The sequence below is a fragment of the Anguilla rostrata genome, chromosome 4 (assembly GCF_018555375.3).
Source record: "Anguilla rostrata isolate EN2019 chromosome 4, ASM1855537v3, whole genome shotgun sequence".
Taxonomy (NCBI): Eukaryota; Metazoa; Chordata; class Actinopteri; order Anguilliformes; family Anguillidae; genus Anguilla; species Anguilla rostrata.
Genome location: NC_057936.1, coordinates 198,403 through 216,869, shown reverse-complemented (window position 1 = coordinate 216,869; position 18,467 = coordinate 198,403). Strand labels below are relative to the sequence as shown.

Sequence of the window (18,467 nt, the reverse complement as noted above, 5' to 3'; positions counted from 1 at the left end):
AAGAGAACAGCCAATAAACATAGCTGCCCAAGTAATCATGATCTGCCCAAATGTGTTCATTTTATTTTTTATTCTTGGTCACCAAACTTGAGCATTAGGAATATGAAGATTGTTGTAATTCTCCAGAGAGTTCAGGCTTTCGATGGGCTGTTGGTCTCTCATTCTCCTGTCCCTAAATCCACTCCAGCCATCATGCCCAGTATTATTTTACACTTTCCAGGAAGGGCTTGGGTGAGAGTTAGGGTTAGGGTTAGGGTTAGGGCTTGGGTGAGAGTTAGAGGTAGGTTTAAGGTTAGGAGGGTTTGGGACAAAAATGTATGCTTATCATGCTAAACCTCCTCTGCACCTCCCAACACCCCCACTTTCAATAGGAAACATGTCTTCTGTTATATTTGCCAGGAGAACTCTGCTGATATGAAATTTCTCCATCCGACTGTGTTTGTGCAGAAGATTTAAAAAGTGCAGGAAACCGCTCCTCCTGCCCGCGGCCATAGCGGGGGGGGAGGGGGGGGGGGTTCCTGTTACTTCCTATGGGAGCCACATTTATACTGAGGGGGGATCAAAGCCCCCCACCCCAGCTGCCCCTGCCCCCCCACCCACCCTGCAGAGAGCCAATCTGTGTGATATTACCCTCAGAGTCTGCCGTAGAGTTCAGCAGCCCTCTCCAAAAACCTGAACATATTTGTGGGAGACACAATACGGGGGGGGGTGGGGGTTGGTAGAGTAAATATTTCCAGCCCAACACCCCCGGTACAGGTGGAGAAAAACTGCCCCCGTCACAAAGCATGAAAGGAGATTGCGGGTTTTGGGGAGAGGGAGATTCCAGAAAGCAACCCCCCCAACTACACATCATAAACCCCACCCCCCCAACCCTAACCCTAACCCCCCCCCCCAGCTACATATCATAACACCCCAACCTGAAGGCTTGTGCTGGTGCCTCTCAGCTGAGAAAGGGCAGCAGGGCAGACAGGAGACTCTCCTATGCAGAGAAGCTCAGCCGTGAGTCAGCCAAAACAGTGCCAGACTGACATAATTTTTTTTTTTAATTTAATTTAAAGCTGGGGAAGCTTTGGTAAATGGTAAACGGACTGCATTTATATAGCGCTTTTATCCAAAGCGCTTTACAATTGATGCCTCTCATTCGCCAGAGCAGTTAGGGGTTAGGGGTTAGGTGTCTTGCTCAAGGACACTTCGACATGCCCAGGGCGGGGTTTGAACCGGTAACCCTCCGACTGCCAGACAATCGGTCTTACCTCCTGAGCTATGTCGCCCCCTCTTTGCAAGAGAGGCTGCTGGGACAAGGGGGTCTTGAAAGGATAAGAGCAGGGTGCTCTCTCCCGCACCCCTCTCTCTCACTCAGGCAAGCAATCCCATGTTTCTGAGCTGAAATTCCAGGATTTACGCTCCATCTCAGGTGAAGAAATTGCTGGGAAACCTGCAACTGGACAGCGAGGCTCAGATTCTCCCAGTTTCCCTGGTAATGGTGCATCTATCTGTGTGATCTAACCGATACACTCTCTAACAGTGTATCCCTCTCTGATGTCTAACAGATACACTCTCTAACAGTGTATCTCTGTGTGATCTAACAGATACACTCCCTAACAATGTATCCCTCTCTGTGTGATCTAACAGATACACTCTCTAACAGTGTATCCCTCTCTGATATCCAACAGATACATTCCCTAACAGTGTATCCCTCTGAGTGATCTAACAGATACACTCCCTAACAGTGTATCTCTGTGTGATCTAACAGATACACTCTCTAACAGTGTATCTCTGTGTGATCTAACAGATACACTCTCTAACAGTCAGTGTATATGGAGCTGATGTATATGCTCTCCTACAGTGTATTTCTCTGTGGAGCTGATGTACATGCTCTCCTACAGTGTATTTCTCTGTGGAGCTGATGTACATGCTCTCCTACAGTGTATTTCTCTGTGGAGCTGATGTATATGCTCTCCTACAGTGTAAATGACTCTTTAAATACACTGAGCACGTGCACTCAGGCCTGTGTAAGTGCCACCAGGAGCAAGGAGGCTGAGGAACACCTGAACTCCAGGTGTTCCCCACCTGAACACTGGCCTGGTCCACCTGAGCGAACACACTGCCACATTCTCACCGCACATCACATCACATACATCTGGAAAATTAATCCGCTCCTCCTTCATCATGTCAGTGCAATAAACGGCTTTAACGAGTTCACCTTGAGAAGAATAATCACTTTCAACTTTCAGCCTCGTCTTTCCCAATGAATCAATATACAGCTTTCCTAAATGAACAGTACAGTTAAACACGTCTGACCCAATAAGGGCCAGCCTCAATTCTCTCTCCTCCAATCCCCCTGAAATGGATTTTTTTCTCAGATTCAATCATAATAAATCCCCCAAGATTTTCAACCTCTAATGGAGCATCATTTTTAGAAATCAATTTAAACTCAAACCATTACTCCAATTTGGGTTTTGTGGCAGATGTTGAAAAATATTTTCCGAATTTGGAGAGGTTTCTGTTATTGCTGCTCCCCAAAGGAAACCAGCTCCTAAAAAAGGCCAATAAAATGTCTCATTTAATGTTCACATTTCCCCCTGTCACATCAGTGTGCCTCACTGAGGCAGCAGACATCCGACTGACTGACACAGATAGACAAACAGAATGACCAATAGACAGACAGACAGACAGACACACAGATGGACATACAGACAGACAGACAGACAGATACACAGATGGACATACAGACTGATCGACAGACAGACAGACAAACATACCAACTGACTGACAGACAGACACAGACGGACATACAGACTCATAAATGAGCAGCAGAGCAACCAGTGTGGCTGCCAATGTTTATATAAGGTAGCTACTGAAAATCACAGTAAAATATAAACATCAGACTGTGTTTGATTGAATAACTCCAGCACACTTAGACACGGGCACGCTCAGTACAATGATCCCTACATTACAGTCTGAGCAGTCACAGCACAGAGTCAGCCTGTGTGTCTGTTTATTAGCAGAGCTTCATAAGCACATCTGGGGCAGAGGAAGAGGAAGAGAGGAAACCAGCCTGTTATCCCCCCCTCTTCTTCCATGTGGGGGTTCGGCTACCTGAACCAGAGTCCCCACGGGGCCAAATACGGCATGTGATGCTAAATAAAATATAAAATATGCAACAGCTCCTGTAACTGTAGACTTCCCTTCTACTCAGGCTTATCCATCAGACCGCAGGCTTCAGCCCCTCTGACACGGTAAACGGCTCCAAATCCAGCCAAAGCTGTTCTGTGGCACTCAGGCATAAATCTTCTGCTGCTCATTCAACACGGAAACCTGGGGGGGGGGATTTGGGGGGGGGGCACATAGACTGTTTCCCCATTTCCTCCAGTAATAAGAGCTACATGTGACTCCCCCCCAGCTGAGCACAGGTACAGGTAGAGGATAAAGCAAGTCCTGCCAGCTCTGCAGGAGGATATAACACTCCTCACCTAACCCATGAGCAGGTCAGTGCAGCAGGCTCTTCCACATCCTGCAGAGAATCAGAGCAGAGAGGAGAGGAGAAGAGCGGAGGAGGAGAGCAGGTGAAGTGGTGAAGACAGGAAGCAGAGATCAGGTGAAGTGGTGGAGACAGGAAGCAGAGAGCAGGTGAAGTAGTGCAGACAGGAAGCAGAGAGCAGGTGAAGTGGTGCAGGCAGGAAGCAGAGAGATGAAGTGGTGGAGACAGGAAGCAGAGAGCAGGTGAAGTGGTGGAGACAGGAAGCAGGAAGCAGAGAGCAGGTGAAGTGGTGGAGACAGGAAGCAGGAAGCAGAGAGCAGGTGAAGTGGTGCAGACAGGAAGCAGAAAGATGGAAACATGGTATCTGTCCTGCGCTCACTTTCTCTGTTTCCCCGGCCCTGCCGTGCGCCAGTGCGGATGCTCTGGGACCACCAGGGAGGGAGTGCAGCGGATCACCGCTCGCTCTCCACCGCGGCCACATGCTGGATTTGTTAAAAGGTCAGAATGACTTCATTCCTCTGTATTTTTCCTTGATTTCCTCCTGGTCATTAGGCCTAAAATAAGCCCTTCCGTCTTCCCTGGGGGTCTGACTGCATGCAGAGGCTCACGGCAGGAGAGTTTTGTGTGTCTAATTAATATGGACACGCCTCTCTCCCTCTGATAAAGCAGCGATTAGCCGAGCCGAAAGTGGCGGCCTGCGGTGGCAGAAGTTTGGAGGGAAAAAGAAGAACAGAGAAAAAGAACTCAGTGTTTAATTTGCTGAGTGAGGCGCTTTCACACGTGGGGCCCGTTGAGTGAGCTTGGCTATCCGTTGTGTCCTCAGATCCTGGAGCGCTCGTGCTCTGGGGTCACTGAAAGAGCCCGGAGCTGGCTCACATCCGACGGTGCGTGCTTCTTCGCTTTTGGGTTCTGCTACGCACCAGAGGCACACCCGGTATTCCTCCAAAAACAACAGGATGAAGGGACGGCCTGCTTTTCCTGCTTCTCTCCCACACAAATCTATCATTCCTCATTCTGTTCATTCCGCTGGATCCCGGGCAGGACACTCTGTCTGCTCATCGCAGCACATCCCGGCCTCATCTGCCCTTAAACAGTCCAGCCGCCTTTCTGTCACCGAGCGGGAGCCTGCTGGAGACTCTTAATCAGGAGAGAAGAATGCGCTGGTCAGGGAGCGCAAACAGCCACAGACACAAACCGTCCAATCCACTACTGCCTCATTGTGCTGTGAAGCCTGAATTGATTGGTAACTGTGAATGATGTTGTGTTTATATTGTCATGCCAATAAAGCTCCATTTGACTTCGAATTTGAATTCTGCATGCATAATTCATTCTAATGTGTGTTTCAGTTCCAGATCAATAGCCAGCCATTACCATAACCCAGTGTCTCCTGGGGAAAGGCAGGGTCTTCTCATGTTTCCTGGTAACTCGCTGCCGTGAAGTCCTTTGGACAGAAAAAGAAACAGTTTAATAAGACAACAGTTAAGGTTCAAAACTTTAACCACAACATTGCAGAAAACAGCATAAAGGCTTATCCCACATAACAGCTGAAGTTGCTGACACTAAACCTTGGAAAATGATCTCATGTCCCACCAAAAACATCTGTATGAAGACACAGCTGTGCTGCGCATACGGGCGCAGATGGTGAGAGTTGCAGCTGCGCATACGGGCGCAGATGGTGAGAGTTGCAGCTGCGCAGACGGACGCAGGTGTTGAGATCTGCAGCTGCGCAGACGGACGCAGACGGTGAGAGTTGCAGCTGCGCAGACGGACGCAGACGGTGAGAGCTGCAGCTGCGAAGACGGGCGCAAACTGTGAGAGCTGCAGCTCCGCAGACTGGCACAGACAGTGAGAGCTGGGCTGAAAAGCACAGCCTGTGCAGATGAAATGGTGGATCCATGAGGCGGGGATGCTCACAAGCTGAACTGGTTGGGAAATGTTTGGCATGCAGTGCACTCTGTAAATGTGCAGATTGTTTTTCTCTCACTCCCAGGAGACTGCACAGCAGCTCTTCAGTCCCCATGCTGGCTGCCAGACAAAAAGAAAACAAAACTTCAGAAAATTCAAAAGAATAGTAACACCACATTTATATTTTCACACTAAATCTACAGAGAATTACAAGAGACTGCTCTTTGAAGGTGGAGAAGAATGAAGCAACAACAAAGAAGAAATCTGCCAGCAATTTCCCAGCATCCTTCAGGTCTATATTAAAGACCAGAAAAAAGCACATTATTAATGACACTTCCTGCAAACACAAAGCATCATGGGAACCTGTCTTTAGAAGAAAGAAGGAAGCAAGATGCATATCAATGAGTAGGAGACCATTTCAAAGCAGTGTTGGGGAGATTATGATTCATTATAAAATGTGAATAACAGTTCATTCAGAAACGCATTCCTCTGTTTTTTAAAGGTGATAATCTCAGCTCTCAGCTGGCTTTGCTTTGCATAGACTCAGAATCAAAGAACAGCGGGACTGGCAGCTCTTTTCCTGACAGTGGTCTGGCGCTTCCCTCAGAGACGGTGCTAAGTGATTCCCGGGCATGTCCCCTTCTTGACCGGTGCGCTGTCTCAATAAAACTCCCGCTCTAACAGACTCTGTCTGCTGTCTCTTATAAAACTCCCACTCTTACAGACAGTCTATCTGCTGTCTCTTATAAAACTCCCGCTCTTACAGACAGTCTGTCTGTCTATTATAAAACTCCCGCTCTTACAGACTGTCTGTCTGCTGTCTCTTATAAAACTCTCGCTCTTACAGACTCTGTCTGTCTGTCTCTTATAAAACTCCCGCTCTTACAGATTCTGTCAACAGCATATTCAGATCCAGAGAAGCACTAGAGCGATGAGTTCTACCAGACTACCTGACTTACACAGGAAGTGGATTCTACCAGGCCACCTGACTTACACATGAAGTGGGTTCTGCCAGGCTACTTGACTTACACAGGACGTGGGTTCTATGAGGCTACTTGACTTACACAGGAAGTGGGTTCTGCCAGGCTACTTGACTTACACAGGACGTGGGTTCTATGAGGCTACTTGACTTACACAGGACGTGGGTTCTATGAGGCTACTTGACTTACACAGGAAGTGGGTTCTATGAGGCTACTTGACTTACACAGACGTGGGTCTATGAGCTACTTGACTTACACAGGACGTGGGTTCTATGAGGCTACTTGACTTACACAGGAAGTGGGTTCTATGAGGCTACTTGACTTACACAGGACGTGGGTTCTATGAGGCTACTTGACTTACACAGGAAGTGGGTTCTATGAGGCTACTTGACTACACAGACGTGGTTCTATGAGGCTACTTGACTTACACAGGAAGTGGGTTCTATGAGGCTACTTGACTTACACAGGACGTGGGTTCTATGAGGCTACTTGACTTACACAGGAAGTGGGTTCTATGAGGCTACTTGACTTACACAGGACGTGGGTTCTATGAGGCTACTTGACTTACACAGGAAGTGGGTTCTGCCAGGCTACTTGACTTACACAGGACGTGGGTTCTATGAGGCTACTTGACTTACACAGGACGTGGGTTCTATGAGGCTACTTGACTTACACAGGAAGTGGGTTCTGCCAGGCTACTTGACTTACACAGGACGTGGGTTCTATGAGGCTACTTGACTTACACAGGAAGTGGGTTCTATGAGGCTACTTGACTTACACAGGACATGGGTTCTATGAGGCTACTTGACTTACACAGGAAGTGGGTTCTATGAGGCTACGTGACTTACACAGGAAGTGAGTTCAACCTGGCTACCTGACCCGAAAATACAACCATGGGTTGGACTAACAGTCCAAGAGCACAATTTCTTTTTATTGTTCAGAAGTGATTTATCAGACTATTGGAAATTGCTGACACACTGAAAATGTAAGAATCTATATCCACTGAGGAAAAGAGGCTGTGCTGTAAGTGGATACAGTATGTGTTGTGTGTAGGGTAGGGTTAAGGTACTGTATGAGTGTGTGGGTTAGGTGTGTGTGTGTTAGGGTTAGGGTACAGTATGTGGTGTGTGTGGGTTCGGGTTAGGGTACAGAATGCCGCTGCCCGACTCATCTACAACCTTCCAAAATTCTCCCACGTCACTCCTCTGCTGCGATCACTCCACTGGCTACCAGTCGCTGACAGGATCCGGTTCAAAGCCCTGACCCTTGCCTACACTGCTGCCAACAGGACAGCCCCTATCTACTTGCAGGACATGACTCGATTCTATGTGCCTGCTCAACCACTCCACTCTGCGTCAGCAGGGCGCCTTGTAACCCCTCCCACCCGCCCAAAGGGATCACAGAGCTTCTCCACCCTAGGTCCCCAGTGGTGGAACGAACTCCCCGTCCCTCTCCGAACCTCCCCCTCACTACCGATCTTCTGCCGTGGCCTGAAGACTCATCTCTTCAGACTATACCTAGACTAACCACCACCACGCTGTATATTTCACCCTAAATCCCCGCCCCCCCCTTTTTTCATGACACTTGTTACATGTTGCCCCATCCCAGTACTTTTTGGTAATTTGTATTTGTCCTAATACTGTAGCTTATTCTTCTGCCTAGTTGGCTTTGCAGAGGTTAGGTCTGAATAGTGTTCACTGTGTGAACTAAACTGTGTTCTTGGCTAGAAATAGCTGTACAAAATAAGTATTGTATCTTACTGAACCTGTGTTTAGCAGTTGTCTATGACCATGAAATGCACTTTACGTCGCTTTGGATAAAAGCGTCTGCCAAATGAATGTAATGTAATGTAATGTAATGTACAGTATGTGGTGTGTGTGGGTTAGGGTTAGGGTACAGTATGTAGTGTGTGTGTGTTAGGGTTAGGGTACAGTATGTGGTGTGTGTGGGTTAGGGTACAGTATGTGGTGTGTGTGGGTTAGGGTTAGGGTACAGTATGTGGTGTGTGTGGGTTAGGGTGCAGTATGTGGTGTGTGTGCATTAGGGTACAGTATGTGGTGTGTGTGGGTTAGGGTTAGGGTACAGTATGTGGTGTGTGTGGGTTAGGGTACAGTATGTGGTGTGTAGGTTAGGATTAGGGTACAGTATGTGGTGTGTGTGCATGAGGGTTAGGGTACAGTATGTGGTGTGTGTGGGTTAGGGTACAGTATGTGGTGTGTAAATTAGGATTAGGGTACAGTATGTGGTGTGTGTGCGTGAGGGTTAGGGTACAGTATGTGGTGTGTGTGCATTAGGGTTAGGGTACAGTATGTGGTGTGTGTGTGTGTTAGGGTACAGTATGTGGTGTGTGTGTGCGTTAGGGTTAGGGTACAGTATGTGGTGTGTGTGGGTTAGGGTTAGGGTACAGTATGTGGTGTGTGTGCGTTAGGGTTAGGGTACAGTATGTGGTGTGTGTGGGTTAGGGTTAGGGTACAGTATGTGGTGTGTGTGCGTGAGGGTTAGGGTACAGTATGTGGTGTGTTTTTGTTAGGGTCCAGTATGTGGTGTGTGTGGGTTAGGGTGCAGTATGTGGTGTGTTGGGTTAGGTCAGTATGTGGTGTGTGGGTTAGGGTATAGTGTGTTTGTGTGTTGTGTGGTTTAGGGTACAGTATGTGTGTGGTGTGGTTAGGGTCAGTATGTGTGTGTGTGGGTTAGGGTACAGTAGTGTGGTGTGTATGGTGTGTGGTTAGGGTCAGTATGTGTGTGTGTAGGGTTAGGTACAGTATGTGTTGGTGTGTGTTAGGGTACAGTATGTGGTGTGTGTGGTTGGGTCAGTATTGTGTGGTGGTTAGGGTTTGGGTGCAGTATGTGGTGTGTGTGGGTTAGGGTGCAGTATGTGGTGTGTGTGGGTTAGGGTACAGTATGTGGTGTGTGTGGGTTAGGGTACAGTATGTGGTGTGTGTGCGTTAGGGTACAGAATGTGGTGTGTGTGGGTTAGGGTTAGGGTACAGTATGTGGTGTGTGTGTGTTAGGGTACAGTATGTGGTGTGTGTGTGTTAGGGTGCAGTATGTGGTGTGTGTGCGTTAGGGTTAGGGTACAGTATGTGGTGTGTGTGCGTTAGGGTTAGGGTACTGTATGTGGTGTGTTTGGGTTAGGGTTAGGGTACAGTATGTGGTGTGTTAGGGTACAGTATGTGGTGTGTGTGTGTGTTAGGGTTAGGGTACAGTATGTGAGTATGTGGTGTGTGTGGGTTAGGGTTAGGGTACAGTATGTGGTGTGTTTGGGTTAGGGTACAGTATGTGGTGTGTGTGTTAGGGTACAGTATGTGGTGTGTGTGTGCGTTAGGGTTAGGGTACAGTATGTGGTGTATGTGGGTTAGGGTACAGTATGTGGTGTGTGTGGGTTAGGGTTAGGGTACAGTATGTGGTGTGTATGGGTTAGGGTACAGTATGTGGTGTGTGTGGGTTAGGGTACAGTATGTGGTGTGTGTGGGTTAGGGTTAGGGTACAGTATGTGGTGTGTGGGTTAGAGTACAGTATGTGGTGTGTGTGCATTAGGGTACAGTATGTGGTGTATGTGTGTTAGGGTACAGTATGTGGTGTGTGTGGGTTAGGGTACATTATGTGGTGTGTGTGCATTAGGGTTAGAGTACAGTATGTGGTGTGTGTGGGTTAGGGTACACTATGTGGTGTGTGTGCATTAGGGTTAGGGTACAGTATGTGGTGTGTGTGCATTAGGGTTAGGGTGCAGTATGTGGTGTGTGTGCATTAGGGTTAGGGTGCAGTATGTGGTGTGTGTGCATTAGGGTTAGGGTGCAGTATGTGGTGTGTGTGGGTTAGGGTTAGGGTACAGTATGTGGTGTGTGTGCATTATGGTTAGGGTGCAGTATGTGGTGTGTGTGGGTTAGGGTTAGGGTGCAGTATGTGGTGTGTGTGCATTAGGGTTAGGGTGCAGTATGTGGTGTGTGTGCATTAGGGTTAGGGTGCAGTATGTGGTGTGTGTGGGTTAGGGTTAGGGTGCAGTATGTGGTGTGTGTGCATTAGGGTTAGGGTGCAGTATGTGGTGTGTGTGGGTTAGGGTGCAGTATGTGGTGTGTGTGGGTTGCTGTGGGGTTTGATTATCCTGTTGGGATATGAAATGAATTTAATTCCGGAAACATTTGAACAGAAAACCCCCCACACCTTTTTATGGGTTGCGTTTGTTTTTCTGCTTCATTAGTGTTTTAATGGGAAGTCGAGGGTTGAAAATCCTGCAGCATGAAACCCCAGAAAGAGGAAGCAACATTTCCTGTGAGGAAGAAATGCATCTCACCTCTTCAGAAACACTCTTTTGGAACAGAAACGTCTTCCTGATACAAATCAAAGAACAACTCTGCAAATGGAATAATATTTTGATATTAAAGTTGTTATTCAGGAAATAGTTTACAGGCAGCCATTGGCAAGCCAAATAAGTGATTTATCTCAGAGAAAAATCTCATTGTACAAGAAACACAACCACAGATCTGAATGGAGACTGGAAGTGGAAAACAAACCACAGCTTAGCAGCAGCATCAGTCATAAGTGTACCCCTCTGGACACCAGCTACAGTATATCTCCAAGTGTGGGCCATAAAATTCTGAAAACATATTTGGTAATAGAAAATGATTTAAAAGGTGAAAAGGCCTTGACATGTTTTAATTTTTTAATCATACAGAGTCTTTGGAGTCCTGCTTTTCCCTTAGAATTCTTCTTGATGATCAACAAAAAATCCAATGCTGTACAAATCAAGTCTGGCAGGTCATTTTGTCTTCTGTAAATGAGAGCAGCGCATTAATGAGGGCTTGTTTATTTAGCTGAGACCGTTTATGATTCCCCTGGAAGAAAAGAGAGGTGGAAAAGTGAAGGGTTCGGGTTAATGCTGAAGAGACAGACAAGTGGAGGTCAGTGGCGAAAACTCAAGCACTTTGTCTCCCACTCTCTCCCTCTCTCCCCTTCTCCCTCTCTGTCTCCCTTTCTCTCCCTCTCTCCCCTTCTCCCTCTCTGTTTCCCTTTCTCTCCCTCTCTCCCCTTCTCCCTCTCTGTCTCCCTCTCTCTCCCTCTCTCCCCTTCTCCCTCTCTGTCTCCCTCTCTCTCCCTCTCTCCCCTTCTCCCTCTCTGTCTCCTTCTCTCCCGCTTCTCCCTCTGTTTCCCTCACTCCCCTTCTCCCTCTCTGTCTCCCTCTCTCTCCCTCTCTCCCCTTCTCCCTCTCTCTCCCTCTCTCTGTCTCCCTCTCTCTCCCTCTCTCCCCTTCTCCCTCTCTGTCTCCCTCTCTATCTGAGGAGGGAGGGTGTTTGTTCCAGAGCAATGCATTGTTGGCTGTCGGCTGTGTGCCAGGTGCTCAGTCAGTCGTGTGATTGGACAGTCAGCTCTGTGAAGGACAGCCCAGGAGAGGATCTCAGCAGAGGACGACCGCAGAACGGAATATAAACGTGTGCTACCTGTCACCTGGTGCTACCTGTCACATGCGTGTGGGACCGCACACCGTGCCACGCATGGAAAATGGTTCTCAGTTTAAAAAGTCCACTTTAAAAAGTGGATTGAACTCCAACACATCATTTCTGAGAACATCTGAAGTTTTATGTTGTTGGGTTGTACTGCTGATTACTTTCCCTTTAAATGAGCATCTTATAGAATACGAGAGAGGGGTAACAGTAATATCATAGGAAACATGCCAGCAGCAGGCATCCAAAAAATGAACAATTATCTCCCTTAGCCTCAAGCGGCACATAACTACCATAAAGGACACGGAGGGCATATCCCCCTTAGTTTTTTATGTCCATTTTAAAGCCTATATTTAATTTCATTCTTTAGTGAGAACATTAGTTATAATGCATTTATGGTGAATGAACGTACTTTAATATTTTCTCAAATTTGATCCTAAACAAGAGGCATATGTACAGTATTTACATCATAAAATTTGTCCTCAAAAATGAAAAAAATTAAAGGGGAAAAAATGCCAACCCCCCACCCACCCCCACCACACGTCTGTCAACCTCTATTTTTTCTTTAATGTCCACATGAACACACGCGCACACACTCACACACACACACGCACACGCACACATTCTGCTCTGCAAATGAATCTGTTGGGCTTGTGCGTCTATGGTAGTCAGTTATCAGGAGGAAGCTTCCAGGCTCTTTCTACAAGCAAATAGTTTCTGTCAGTTAGTCTGGTCAGACCTGAAACCAACCCTCAATTACCACTCCTGTTCCACCGACCCATTCTCTAATTTTACTCTGTAATCATACAGTGCTCAAACTGTGGTTGCTGTCATTACAGTGCAGCCAAACATCTGCTCCAATGAAAATAAAGAGGACAGTGTTTCCAGATCCAGGGAAATATTACTGCGTAGTTGGATTAGCACTGTTTCCTGTGTTTGTGTTTAATGAGGACTCTGCTAATGAGCTGGCAATAGCCTTACTGTTCTATAGAGGGACTGACAGCTTAGCTTCAGTGGCTCAGTAACCAAGGAAGAACCACAGCTTAGCTTCAGTGGCTCAGTAACCAAGGAGGAACCACAGCTTAGTCTCAGTGGCTCAGTGACTGAGGAGGAACCACAGCTTAGCCTCAGTGTCTCAGTGAATGAGGAGGAACCACAGCTTACTCTGTGTCTCAGTTATTGAGGAGGAACCACAGCTTACTCTCAGTGTCTCAGTAACTGAGGAGGAACCACACCTTAGTCTCCGTGTCTCAGTAACTCAGGAGGAACCACAGCTTAGTCTCAGTGGCTCAGTGACTGAGGAGGAACCACAGCTTAGCCTCAGTGTCTCAGTGAATGAGGAGGAACCACAGCTTACTCTGAGTCTCAGTTATTGAGGAGGAACCACAGCTTACTCTCAGTGTCTCAGTAACTGAGGAGGAACCACACCTTAGTCTCCGTGTCTCAGTAACTCAGGAGGAACCACAGCTTACTCTCAGTGTCTCAGTAACTGAGGAGGAACCACAGCTTACTCTCAGTGTCTCAGTAACTCAGGAGGAACCACAGCTTACTCTCAGTGTCTCAGTAACTCAGGAGGAACCACAGCTTACCCTCAGTGTCTCAGTGACTGAGGAGGAACCACAACTTAGTTTCAGTGGCTCAGTGACTGAGGAGGAACCACAGCTTACTCTCAGTGGCCGGCTTCACTTTAACATTTAATAATCCTAAATAAACCTTCCACAAACTCCCAGAACAACATCAAATAAGATCACATTCACACAGCATTCCTTCATAAGAATCACATGTGGCAACATCACCAAAACCTGTCAGCTTAATAAAACGGGCATCACCCAACGCATGTCAAAGGCTTTGAGTCTCTGCAGAACTCTAAGCCGGTTTTACTCTAATTCAGTGACAGACTTTTTCAGGCTCATTTAACATTTGAATTCAGAATGATATTTGGTATCAATATCCGGTTTCTGTCAAAACAAAATGCCAAAAGCCTTACAGAAAAGTTCAGACTGCTACAAAAATATACATGGTAAATGACAGACAAATATCAAAGGCCTTCCTATATAATGAATTCAACAAGCACAAGGATTTATATTATACCAGCAAATGAAGCGCTAAGCGCTGCACAGTGGGAACTCATTCACACATTAATAAACACTCTAGAGGTCTCGCATTGGCTGGAGGCAGAAGAAAGAAGATAAAATAAATGGATGATTTTCTCTTTTCCTGCTTTGGTCACTGATGTTTCTGAGGCTTGGACGAGTGCAGTAGGACAGCTCTAGATTCTGGTGAGAGACAGGGCGCGGAGCTCTGAAGTGGGTTGAGTCTGAAGTAGGTTGAGGGGAATCTGACACTCTTAAACTGTGGGGAAAGCACAAGCCCTGCCACCAACATGACTAACCCCCAATGGCAGATTCAAGTAATATCAACTTGAAATAATTTATTTGTGACAGACTTCCCAACCACAGCAGAGGAGTTGCGTCTTTCGCACATAGCAAAGAAAAAACACAACTCACACTAAACTTGCACATCCAGCCGACTGCGCACAATGCAAAAGCAGACTTCCTTAAACATGCACATCGAGCCGACTGCACACAATGCAAAAGCATACTTCTTTAAACATGCACATCCAGCCAACTGCATGCAATGCAAAAGCAGACTTCCTTAAACGTGCACATCCAGCCAACTGCACGCAATGCAAAAGTAGACTTCCTTAAATGTGCACATCCAGCCAACTGCACGCAATGCAAAAGTAGACTTCCTTAGACGTGCACATCCAGCCAACTGCACACAATGCAAAAGCAGACTTCCTAAACGTGCACATCCAGCCAACTGCACGCAATGTAAAAGTAGACTTCCTTAAATGTGCCTGCCCTCTCTCTGCCTCCTTTTAACCACAGACCCAGCTTCTTTCTGAGGACTGTGCCTCAACACTGCACTCTGTTCAGAGGGGTCTGACAGGAGAGTTCTGATTGGAGAGTTCATCCGTTCATTCATCTGAGTAATTTTGTTTAACTATAACTTCAATTGCGGTTTAAACATCCAAGTTTTAGGCTAATAGTTTAAAAATTAATTTTAATTAAGTTAGAATTAGAATTAAGTTTAAAAAACTTTTTTGGAGTATTATTTTAATGAATCTAATCCAAGCTTGGATATTTTTTTTAATTTCTTTAATGAATTTTTTCAGTGATGAATTTAAGAGCTCAAAGGTTTTTCGGATGGTCAGGTTCACGTGTGTAGTGCAAGATGGTCTGGTGTGAGGGTGGTGCTAATCACCAATAGAAAATTGGGCACCATTTAAGGTCTGTGGCCCCAGACCACCACACCCTGCGTGCTGTCCAAGTGGACCCAGGGGGGCTGGATACTTACCTTGCTAGACCCAAGTGGTTTTTGTTAACACCGCTAGGTAGCCCAACCACCCGAGTCAAGCCTGAGAAGGGTCTACATCTTGGGGCCTGCTCCAGTCTCCCCCAGATCAGATACGAGCGATACGTACCAGTCTGGGTTAACCTAAGGATGGCAGAGTCAGTGCCAAAGGAACAGAAGTTGTCCCATGAGACCAGGACCAGCCCAAATGGACTGGTGCCTTCCAGGCTCACCAGGACCCCAGCAAACCAGGATCAGCACCGAATGGATCGGTGCCTGCCAAGCCGCTAGAGGGTCAGGGTCCCTGGGCCAGCCATGAATGGATCACTGCCTCCCAGGTTCCCCAGACCACCATTCATGTCCTCCGTTACCAACTGTTACCATCCCAGGATGGGACCAGAGCTCAGTCACCAAAAGCCCCAGGGGCCTGAGCCAGCCGCGAACGGGTCGCTGCCTCCCAGACACCCCAGGACTCCCGGCTTCTGCGCCCAAACAGACCTTTCGTTAGCACCGCAGGGTTTCAGGTCTGCTTTACCAGGGGCCCGGAGTGGTGCTAACCCCCCGGGTGGCCCTGGGTGGGGGTCTTCACAGCGGATGACTTCAAGCCCTACCTGTTCCAGGCGAGTATTCCCCCGACAATGGAACCCTTCGGGAAGCCATCAAGCTTCTACTGTGAGAGACCCCCAGGGGTTTGCCCCTCCGGCAGACTGCTTTCTTACCTATTCCACTCTGTGGAATCCTTCAGAAAGCACTCATACCAGAAGTGCGCCCCCCTACTTAGTTTTTATCTGATTGGCTACCTAGGGCCCTATTTTTCACCTATTTTGTACCTTTGTGGTGTTTTATTTCGGTTGTTCTATAATTAATTTCATTAGTTCATTTTAAAAAGACATTTTCAACCTTTAAAACAAAAAAACTGTTTGTTTCTATCTCTTATTGTTTATGAGATATTAAGAGTTAAAGGTTGATATTTTTGTCCCATAATTCAATGCTTTTTAAAGACCATGATGCTTTGTTCTGTGTGAAATTCCCCACCATTAGTTCGACATATTTGTCTAAAATATTGGGTTGTAAGGATTTTGCCCATATATACACAGGAGAAAATCAACTCAGTCTCTGATCATTATCCCAATATCTTAGATTTGGTTTAAAAAGCCTTGGGTCTGAGTCCAAAACCAAGGCACAGGATTGGTCCATGGGGGTCTCAGGCTCCTAGTCATAGGGGGAATAGGGTTAGGATTACTTTATATTTTTCAGCAGTGTATTTAATAAGCCTGACCCAGTCTGTCTCTTTGGGAATTGTCTTGAGCTTGTGTGCCATCCTCAAAATCATACTGCTCTGATATGCAATTTTAAATTTAAGCTTTACGGAAGCTTGGGATCAGCTCCTTACCTCTCCCATCACTCCACCTGGAATTACCTACCTTCCCCAGCCTTATCTTAAATTAGCATAACTTACGGAGTTCACCCAGGTGTGGACTGCGGTTTGGAAGGTTTGATGGGGAAGAGCGTACGTATGAGAGTGTTTATCTTCAGCTCCACAATGTGGCTAAGAGCCAAAGTGAAGAAAAAGAGGTGAATTGTGTGGTTCTGCTGTTTATCTGTTGGCCATCAGAGGATCATAAAGTGTAGAGCTCATGCTTTTATACTCCTTCTGCTATCAAACCCCACAGCAGCACAATCAAACCCCTCAGCAGCGCAATCAAACCCCTCAGCAGTGCAATCAAACTCCACAGCAGCACAATCAAACCCCTCAGCAGGTCAATCAAACCCCTCAGCAGCGCAATCAAACCCCTCAGCAATGCAATCAAACCCCACAGCAGCGCAATCAGACCCCTCAGCAGCGCAATCAAACTCCACAGCAGCACAATCAAACCCCTCAGCAGCGCAATCAAACCCCTCAGCAGCGCAATCAAACCCCTCAGCAGCGCAATCAAACCCCTCAGCAGCGCAATCAAACTCCACAGCAGCACAATCAAACCTCTCAGCAGCGCAATCAAACCCCTCAGCAGCACAATCAAACCCCTCAGCAGCACAATCAACTCCCTCAGCAGCGCAATCAAACCCAACACCAGTACAATCAAACCTTTCAGCACAATCAAACCCCACAGGATAATCAAACCCCACAACAGCACAATCAAACGCCTCAGCAGCACAATCAACCCCCTCAGCAGCGCAATCAAACCCAACACCAGTACAATCAAACCTTTCAGCACAATCAAACCCCACAGGATAATCAAACCCCACAGCAGCACGATCAAACCCCACAGAAGTGCAATCAAACCCCTCAGCTCAATCAAACCACTTGGCAGTGCAATCAAACCCCACAACAGCAAAATCAAACCCCACAGCAGCACAATCAAACCCCTCAGCAGCAAAATCAAACCCCACAACAGCACAATAAAACCCCCCAGCACTACAATCAAACCCCACAGCATAATCAAACCAAACAGAAGCGGAATCAAAACCCATCAACACAATCAAACCCCTCAGCAGCACAATCAAACCACACTGTGTAATCAAACCCCTCAGCACAATCAATCCCCACAGCAGCACAATCAAACCCCATCAACACAACCAAACCCCACAGCAGTGCAATCAAACCATTTGGCAGCACAATCAAACCCCACAGCAGTGCAATCAAACGCCTCAGCAGCACAATCAAACCCCACAGAAGCACAATCAAACCCCTCAGCACAATAAACCCCCACAGCAGCGCAATCAACCCCCACAGCAGCGCAATCAAACCCCACAGCAGTGCAATCAAACCCTCAGCAACACAATCAAACCCCACAGCATAATCAAACTCAACAGAAGCGGTATCAAAACCCATCAACACAATCAAACCCCTCAGCAGCACAATCAAACCCCACTGTGTAATCAAACCTTTCAGCACAATCAAACCCCACAGCAGTGCAATCAAACCCCACAGCGGCACAATCAAACCTTTCAGCACAATCAGACCCCACAACAGCACAATCAAGCCCTTCAATGCAATCAAACCCCACTTCAGCTCATGTCAGTCATCAGTCAGGAAATAATCTGTGCAAAATTCGAGTGCAGTGGGAAATATGTGCATTTATCCGCTGAGGAAGACAGGGTCTGCTGCCCACTCAAAGTGATCTTATCGCTCAGCACTTTGGCTTTGGCTTGCCTTTCACCTGCCGATAGGCTGTGCTATGAGTTCCAGATGCCTCCTCCTGTTTGAGTTCTGAGAAACAGAGTAAATCTAATAAGGAAAGTGGGCCTGCAGGGCCAGGAGGTGCGGAATAATATTAGCACATCTTCCTAATTCAAGGACTGGCT

General features: G+C 47.1%; 1 long non-coding RNA gene across 6 annotated transcripts in view; it reads right to left on the bottom strand.

Annotated features, from left to right (window-relative positions):
* The window catches only part of LOC135252164 (uncharacterized), an 88,757-nt gene that overhangs the window by 957 nt on the left and 69,333 nt on the right, over positions 1-18,467 (bottom strand). For 3 of the 6 annotated variants that reach the window (XR_010329325.1, XR_010329330.1, XR_010329328.1), the window contains 3 exons: positions 5,072-5,506; positions 4,853-4,922; positions 1,876-4,618 (listed from right to left, as the gene is read on the bottom strand). This is a non-coding gene — a long non-coding RNA (uncharacterized LOC135252164). Of the gene's footprint in view, positions 1-1,875; positions 4,619-4,852; positions 4,923-5,071; positions 5,507-10,657; positions 10,718-10,877; positions 11,299-15,772; positions 15,924-18,467 lie in introns of those variants that run through there. The other 3 variants (XR_010329327.1, XR_010329326.1, XR_010329329.1) reach the window with 3 other exon arrangements.